This window comes from Gymnogyps californianus, chromosome 1 (genome assembly GCF_018139145.2).
Source record: "Gymnogyps californianus isolate 813 chromosome 1, ASM1813914v2, whole genome shotgun sequence".
Taxonomy (NCBI): domain Eukaryota; kingdom Metazoa; phylum Chordata; class Aves; order Accipitriformes; family Cathartidae; genus Gymnogyps; species Gymnogyps californianus.
This window is the reverse complement of record NC_059471.1, coordinates 151527055-151536575: the sequence shown is the minus strand read 5'-3', so window position 1 is coordinate 151536575 and position 9521 is coordinate 151527055.

Sequence of the window (9521 nt, the reverse complement as noted above, 5' to 3'; positions counted from 1 at the left end):
GCCTCTTGGAGGTGGAATGAATGACACTGAAGCATTAGTGTCTGGGAAACAAGGGTGTGACTCTTTATACCAGAAAATGTATTATCTTCTATGCAGAAGGCCATGGTCTTCCTCACCTTGACCCTGCTGAGGTGCAATCCAGTCACTGAGAGACTAGTCTAGATACACACAATCCACAGAATTAAAAGAAAGCTAAATTAAAATGAAAGTGAGAGCTTTAATGTTGTTTACTGGAAAGTTTAAGTTTCTAGAGGCCTGTATGTTTGCATGTGTACTGCACACTGTGCAGTTAAGTAAAATCTAGTTGGAAGTGCAGTGTGGCAGGGAGCAGGAGCACATCAAGGTAACTCCATTTCAAAATGCATGGAGGAAATGCTTTTCATTTCCCGTTTTAAAGGCTCTATACACAGAGTAGGGGAAAAGGAGGAAGGAGAAAAAGTGGAAGAGATAAGATGCAGGGCAGTAACATCTACATCTGTTTAAAATGGCAAGTCAAATGCCAACTTTCTTGTCTGCTGTACAAGATGTGTAGTATATAAACATTTTTATATATAAAGAAGATCATTTCTACCTTCACTGTATTGAAATCTTGGGACAGAAGGGAGAACACCCATGCCTTTATGTACACAAGTGATGGGCTTTAATTTAGCTACTATCACTGAAGTATTGTAGGGTCACTGGAGCAGATTCGTGTTCATGAAAAATACAAAACAACGTGTCTGTCTGAAGTGGTAAAGAATAAAACATGCTTTACTGTACAGACCTGAGGAACTAATTTTTTTAATACTGTGTGTGGGTTTGACTTACTTCCTCCCCTTCCTGCACACAGTCATTCTGAAAAGGATTTAGAAGTACAGAGGAGCATGACAGGTATCCAGGGGTCGGTCTGGCTCTCTACAGGGAGAGATTAAATAAACTCAACAGGCTGGAAAAGATAATGGAGAAGTGCAATGGCTTCATAGACTGCTATGAATGGCACAGAAATGTGACTAAGGAATGCTTAGTCACTAATTTTTGCAAGGTAAGGGGTAGAGACATCAAAGGGAAGTATCAGACAGCAACTTGAAAGCAAAAGGCATTAATTAGAACTTGTTGGCACAAAATGTAAATGGGAAAGGGGGAAGTAATAGGAAAGGAGTTGGGGAAAACTCATGAAGGCTAGACCTTGCAGAGGTTTTATTGTGTGTGCTGAAAGATCTCTGACCTGTGAAGATGTTCCTTCTGCCAGCATCCCCTCCCAGCTCTTCAATGTGTTTTTTTTCTTCTGCTCTCTTATCCCCCTTTATTCTGCCTCTGTATAGGTTTAATTTATTGTGATTACAGATGTTATAAACTAGTTATACAGAAGCATTTCTCCTGGATAGGTATCCACACTGATATCGTGGTAGAAAAAGTGTGGTGGTGAAATCCACCATCAGCCTTTGGGAGTCCTGTAGGTGAATTCTAGTGTATGTGTTCTCCAAATATTTTCAAAATTAAGTGATGCCTCTGGAGAAAGTTTTTGGATAATAGCTATTCTGTGTAGACCGTCATCCTTTTACCTCACACCAGTGGTGATGGCTAATGCTCTAGAGAAGAGGCCCTATTTAAATTCTATCTGGGTGTAGATGAGGGCTATGTGCATGATCATCATAGCTCTCTTTTGCTGACACTTGAACAAGAAATCCCTTTTGTTATCAAATACAGTAGTAATGCTTCCAGATGAAGACCTTTAGGGTAATGGAACATGCTAGGAATATTTTTTTCATTAAGAAAAAAAAAACCCACCCACCAAATCTAAAGTTTAGCATGTCAGTTAACTCTGAGTTGGGAGTGAAAGGACAGGACAGGAGAGGAGAAAGGTAGAGGATGTGCTAAGGAGCTCTTGGAGCACTCCACAGCTATCTCCCTCCAAGAACTTATTTATAAAAGCACACAAAAAAATTCTAAAAGTGTGTCTGTTGTAGCTGAGAATAACAGTTTAACTATCATAACTATTTATATGCAGGACAGAGGAAAATACTATCAGAAATGGGGCCATCAGTCAAACTTTTCCCTGAATAGGAGTCTAATAGATAGCTCCCTGGAGCGTTCTCCAGCACACAGACTCGCTGCTATGTAATAGCATTTGTTATGGCTGGCAGTTTTTCAAGGTTGGGTATATTAAACTAGATTCCTATGTCTATTTATATGCCAACATATTGAAACAGCCTGTTTTCTTTTTTTTCCCCTCCTTCTTTAGAGCCAGTGAACAACAGAAGTCAGTGGGTGCCTGTCTCTAAACCAAATTACATTTACTAAGGAACCTAAAACATAGACTTTGGCTTTAATGTCAGCATGAGCTAGAACTTTAGGATGATGGTATGACAGGGGAGAAAGAGGCTGGAAAACTCAGAGAGCCAGAAAGTAACCTGAAAACAATTTAGCGTGCTTAACAACTGGAAGTACCTATCAGTGGAGATGGAGTAATGGTAAAAATTCCCTGTCCCATCCCATTTTCAATATAAGTCCAAGAATGAACCCTTAAGTAGTCCAGCAATTTTTCAGGACAGATAAAGCAAACAAAATGTCTAGCCTCGTAGGTAAACTTGGGGCAGCTGATACTGTGCAATGAACTGAACAAATCCTTGCTGGCCAGCAGTACGGCACTTCTTGCAGGACAGGGACTGGAGGTGATGCCTGCTGCCTCATCAGGAGGTGACTGCTACGTTACCGGCATTGAACACCTCTCAAATGTGAATAGTTCCTCACGTTTCTGCCTTTCCACAGAGTAACTTGTATGGCTTTTGCCTACATTTCTCAAATAGCGTTTTTACAATGGTGGTGGTGTGCTTGGATTTGCTTCTAGCTGTGCTATGCGGTACCATGCAGTCTCCTGTGGTTCTTCAGAGGCCTGGACCTGTGGTGAAGATGGTGCTCTGCTCCATTGGCCCTGCTGCTTTCAGCATTGAATACTTGATGCTCAGGTCCAAGGTTCAGTCAAGCTATACAACCACTTCTCCCTAAAGACGAACTGACCTGTTTGACCGAAGCTTCAAGAATGTACTTGTTTTCAAGATGCCTTTATGGGCTTTCCGGAGACTCTACATACAGATGTTCTCCAAACATATGAAAATCCAGAGCTCTCCGAAGCTCTAGCCTGGATAAAACTGACTGATATGCTAAATGCTGAAGCTTGAAACAAGGCTAAAGTGAGTTTGAGTTTTGTAGGATTATGATGAACAAGGTCTGGCCTGGTAGAATAGGAATGTAGTAGCTGTCTTAATTGGTTTGTCCTCTAATTGAACACATCTTTTTCCAGACGAACTTTTAAAATGAGTATTTCAAGGTTCTGCTCCTCAGATTGGCTCTCACCCATGATCCATGCTTTTCCATGAGGGTGACATGTCATATAGGAATTGCCCTAGTCCCTCGTGAAAGTCCATTTAAAACTTAATATTAAAGCAGAATTTAATGTTCTACATTCTTATTCTTTCCAGGACAAAAACCTGGCAATGCCCAAAAAAATCCCAAGGAGATGAGCTCAGAGTTGTCACGATGCACGGATGTCATCCTTACAGATTGGGAAGGAATGATCCGGTCACCGGGATACCCCACGAGATATGCAAATGCCACCAGGTGAGCACCCGAGTTCTTCTGGCTTTTTTAACTCCCACATGAAAATCTGCAAATATCTGTGATGTGTTTTTTAATGAATCCATAAGTACTTCAGTGCATGTTAGAAAAACTGGGCAAGTTCCTCAAAGAGAGTTAGGAAAGATGGGGGGTACCAGTACCTTCTTTCCAGCAAACAGCAGACAAATCTGACACCTCTGGGCAAAGCTCTCATCATAAAGCATGTCAGAGGCCTGAACATGGTGTAACTGAGGGGTTAACAATGGCAATGCTAAACTATGTCACTAAAAATCTTTTGGCACTTTCATCTGTTTCCTTTTCTTCCTCCCTTATCATGCTTAGTTAGGGTAAGAGATAACTTTCTATTCACGTGGCGATAGCATAGAGTTCTAAACTGTTTGAAAGCTTAACTTTAGAAGTAATGAATAATATGACCGAAATAGATTGGGACCAGTATCCCATCTTTGATTTTATTTTTTATTTCTTTTCTCTTTTTAATGGGCATTACAATCCCTTTTGCCTTTGCTCACATTTTGATAGCTATCCCTAGGAAATAAGAGCCAATTGTAAAATATGCCGGCATTGTGACTTTGTTCTTTGCTTTGTGCTGCAGCTGCCACTGGAGAATTGTAGCCCCATTAAAATCCATTATTTGGCTTGAAGTCCTGGACTTCTGGACTGAAAGAAATCTGTCTAATTGTCATGGCCAATGGATGGTGTATGAAGGATTTGGACTAACCAAAGTGTTAATAGGTAAGCGAGAGCTCACCTTAATGCTGGAGTGAGAGAAACAGAGGAGCTGAACTAAGTTTCTTTTGCAGACAGAAAAGGGAGTTTTACATGGCACACTTCCATGCTCCAGGAGGGATTTCTGATAATACTTGGAGCTACTTCAGCTAGCTCAGTATCTTTCCCCTCCTAGAAATACTTTTGCAATCATCAAATGTATTGGATACGAAGTCCTAATCATGGCATGGCTGTGCCTCGAAACAATGTGAGCCTGTCTAGGTTGCTCTTTCCCAGGCTTGAACTTGCAGCCTGACAACTTGCCGTGTGTGTCTGAAGCCGTGTGCCAAAGACAAGGCGGCAGGTCAAAGCGATGGGGCCAAGGGAAGGGAAGCTTTTCCTACTGCCCTGCTAAGCGAGGGGAGGTACCTACCCACCCTGACTAAGGAGCTATTGGCTTGATTATGTAGGATATTGCTGGGGAAGTGAAGCTGTGCGAGTATCTTCTGTATGTGGAAAAGAAAGCATAGACTGGAAACTTAAACTGTTAAAGCACTTACAGATACAAGGCTCTTCAGTGCTAGGTCTCAGTTACATGAGGCTCTACGTGAGTTATTCCCCAGAGAATACAGATGTCCTGCAGTCTTGTGAACATTGCACAGTGTCTTGCACAAAGGAGCCTGAGGTGGGGGCTGCCTCTCAGAGCAGAGATTTCTTCTGACCAGAGTAGTCCAGGCAGTGGGCACTTGCCACTAGTGATTTGTAGTGGTTATAATGGATGTCTTTATTTGTCTGTTTGAAGAAGGCCCCCATTCTGGTTACAAGTATAGCAAGTTATCTTCTGGCCATGTCTATAGTCTAATGCACAAATTCAAAGCTGAATGACATCAGGATTTTGTGTTAAGAGGCTTTTAGAAAGGGAAATCTTTTCTGATGCTGCATTTTGAAAGACTATGCCTTACAGCCCTCAAGAGAAAAAAGGGAAAGTGGAGGGCTCACATTCCATTCTGGTCCATTTTGCAGGCAACTTCTGTGGTGGCGCTTCCCTCTATCCCATAAAATCTCGAGGTTCAGTGGTGACAGTGACCTTCCCTTCCAGGGCTGAAGCAGCCATGAAAGGCTTTCTCTTCACTTACTCTACTCAGGAAACCTCATCTGGTAAGTCTATTATGATTTTGGGGTACGGGTGGAGAAGGAGAGCCTAAAGTATGGCTGTTATATCAAAAAAAAAACCCCAAACTATCTGTTCTGAAGAGAAACGGCCATTAAGAATAAGAGATCTATTAGTGATCTTGAGTGCTGATGATTAAATGCCTAAGCAGTGATCTAATTACTGTGCTCATTCCCCACTATAAACCCGTAAAAAAGAGATACTAACTTAGCTGTTGCTCTCTATATGCCCCTTTCCATTCTGCTCTACAAAAACAGAATCCCCTGTCCCCATGGTCAGTTTGTTATTACTTCTATAATCTCTTTTCTGCTTCTTCACCTAGTAGGCAATACTGCTGTTGGGTGCTGCCATTACCACTGCTCCCCCCCTCCCAAACCTCACCTCTGCCACGTGCCCAGGGAGCTACGCAGTTAATTGAGCTCTAAGCTTAAAGACCAAAGGAAACCTCCCTCACTTTCTTGCCTCCCAGACCAGGGTACAGCTGGTGGCATGGGAGGACAGTTTTCTCTGTGAATAGCGCTGCCCTGGCACCATTAAGCAAATCAGTACTTTGATGCCTCAGATCAAAGAAACTTGGAGCTGGAGAGATGCGTCCAGTCTGACTCTTCTGTTTTCATGGAAGCAAACCACTTTGCATTTCTAGCGACTTGAGCCACATTTAATCTCCTTTCGCCATCCCCCTTTCTCCTGTCTTACCTATTGCTCCTCACTGCTGTGTGAATGAGCACATCTGCTTGTCCACGTATCAGGCAAGTCTGTTGGGCTTCAGAAGTAAATCGCAGCACTTAAATTTCTCATATTAAAATTCATCAGACTTACAGCACCATCAACATAGATCTGTCTGCTTTTTCACGTGCACACACAGATTTCCAAGATGCAATCCAAGCCCTAGCTCTGAAAACCAGGAGATGCCTTTTCCATTCACTCGTAGCCTGGCTCAAAACTCCTCTTGGCTCAGGCTCCTCTCCCCAGAATAGCCCTGTAACCTACTCTGCGTTTGTGTGCCTCAGGTAAGGCAGCACTTTCCTTTCAGGTCTGGAACCTGGAAAGATGAAGGCTGCTGACAACGGTAAGACTGGTTTTAGCTTTCCATAAAGCTGGTGAAAGGGAAGGAGTAAAAAGCCTATTTAAAAAAAAAAAAGTGCCCCCACCTCCTTTTATGCACCTTCTGTATTTGTGGCTCAAGAGTTAATCTCTGTCACAGGTAAGTGTGAACATTTGGGTATGAGGCTGTCACCAGCAACGTTAGCCATGTCAGTACTAAATGTACTTTCTTCATTCAGCACATCCCTATTTTGCTGCATTCTCTTTCAATTCCTGCTGCCAGAGCTGCTACGTATGCTTGGAGAAATGCATGGCTACTTGAAGGGAAAAAAAACCAAAACAAAACCCCACCAAAAAACCCCGAACCTTAGCTAATTCCAACAATCTCAAATACATTGGATCCAAGATCCTTGAACCTCTCTCTGCACTTTCTATGAGGACCTGAACTTTAGCCAGGTTGACCAGCCTGCCTGAAGCATGTTCCCAGCTGTTCAGCCAGAGGGACTCTCAAGGTGGAAGTTTAAAAGCCTCATCAAGCTTCTACACCTTTCATATTTCCAGCAGGCTCAGTTTCCTCTCTCTCATCCCCCCAAGAAGTATGCTGTCAGCCCTGCTCTCCTTTCACCCCAGTAAACTGGGGTGTGACGGTAGCCAGTTTTATTTATGGAACTCCTGAAAACAATGCAGACTATTCCACAAAAACGTGTAATAAAATGTTAACATGCCTACAACATGGCATTCTGCATTTTGATCAGCTTTGTGGCAACTATAAATGCAAGGTGAAAGAAACATCTATGTAAACACTTTAGGAGCAGCTAATGAATTTTTAAGTTTGAATTTGGCCCATTAGGAAAGGTTACTCCAAGTGATCCTGTATGTAGGGTCTTAGTGTCTGGCCTCTAGATCACTCTTCAGAGTTCAAGTAGTTTCCCAAGTCTATAGCCCTTTTCCTGGTTGAACAGGTCTCTGTAAATGGCATGTAGAACTTGTGCTTTGAAGCCATGTAAATTTTCACTTTAACCAGCAGAACTTAAAACCCAACATTAAGATCTTTTTTCTCCAATATTAATAGGCCTGCTTACGGAAATTCACGCAGAAACAGGTTTTTCTTTGTGATATGATTGTTTTACCTTTTTCTTTTAAGAGTGCCCAGCCTTTGATCTAATTCTAGTTGGAGCCACTGAGATAACATCTCCCAATTACCCTGGCATTTACCCCGACATGCTGAACTGCTCTTGGAAAACTTATTCTACTTCAGGAAATAAGCTGAAGGCTGTGCTTAAAGATTTTGTAACTGAGGATGCAAGGGATTGCATTTGGGATCATTTGAGTGTTTATGATGGACTACATCTCTCTTCAAGGCTTCTGGATAGGCTGAACTACATGTTCATTTACTGTCTTCTTTTTCTGACCCCTTTTATTGAAAGAAGGTGACCAAATTCCCTTCAGTTGTGGGGTTTGGGAGGCAGGGAGGAGGGCAACACTGATTAGTGCCTGCGTGGCAGGGCCAAGTGGCAGCAGGCTTCCTGAGAGCTGTTGAGAGCAGCTCTTGTCACCCAGGGCTTCTTTGGTAGAAGTGGCCTGGACTCTGCAGCTCTTGAATTCTAGCATCATGGCTGTATCTGAGAGGATACTTCTATCAATCCTTCTTTTGAAACCTTTGTTCCTTACCCTTTGTATCTTGGTACTTGTCTTGGTCTGTGTCTGAAATAGTTTGAGCAGATGCTGCTGCGAGTACCAAAGCTGCCTTGTGCCATACAGACATCAGGATCTTTGGGTACAGAAATGTTCACTGGAATGGCTTCATGCCTTCCTAGTTCTCTTACTGCCTCCCCCCTTCCTCCTCCCATGTATGTGTAGACAAGAGAACTGGTTATTGAAGTAATCATCTCACTAAAGTATGAGAGGCACTCTTATAGAGCACGAGAACAAATTTGCCATTGCACTAGGCTTCACCTCTTCAGCCGGGGTAGGGAGTGATATTGCATAGGCCACCAAATGTACCTCTTGAAAGACCTCAGAGAAGTCTTGGCATCCACTAATATCTTTGAGTATCAAAGGGCTTGGATTAAAATGTCTGTCCCTGGTAATAAGTATAGGGGCTGTGTCTCAAACTACTTGGCAATGACTACAACTGCAGTATTTTTTTCTTCTCCCCACCAGTAAGCTTATTTGGCCAGAAAAACCTTTTAGCATGTTCTCCAGCAGCAGTTTCATGACCCTGCATTTCAAACCTGATGAATCTGTGGGATACAGAGGCTTCAAAATCCTTCTTGAAGAGCTGTATCAGCAGCCAGCACAAAGTGAGCTGGAAGGCAGCAGCCAATGTAAGTAAGGCTCTGGGTCTTTCCCTGCCTATGCCACAAAGCAATCCTGTTGTTAAAATAGTATTGAAGGTTACAGGCAGGGACACTTGTAATGTTTATTTGCCGAATGTGCTTCCCCTAAAGCTATTGTCTGAGATGACTTCAAGATATTCTTCCATGCTCTGATGTATCCAAAAACTGCAGCAAGTTAATTCAGTGCTCACCCCAGGCACTTCACACGAGGTGGTAGTCCTCATCTCTCTGCAGTTCGCGCTGTCACTGAGCCAAATACAGAAACGTCCCTGAGGAATGACTGTTTATTTAAACTAGGTTTTGGGTTGGCTTGCTTTTGTTTAAAACAGATGCTTATTGGGGGAACGATTGGTCTCAGCATGTAACTGACCTCTGATTAATTAATAACCACTGTCTGGAACCTGACACTATAAACAGGAAGCAGAAAGCCAAACAGTTTAATCCATCTGTGCTAACTCTTGCTTGAGAGCTTGGCTGCTCTTACTAGAGGGTTGTGCCTTTTCCCAGGGCACACAGAAGGGCTAGAGGGAGCCTATTATAAAACGGTTGGTTCCCATGGCGTGATCCAGAGTGCCACTGAAAGAGGGGAAATAGACGATGTGTTGTACCTCAGCCCTCAAAATTCTCAGTAGGTTTCTCTGAACCTG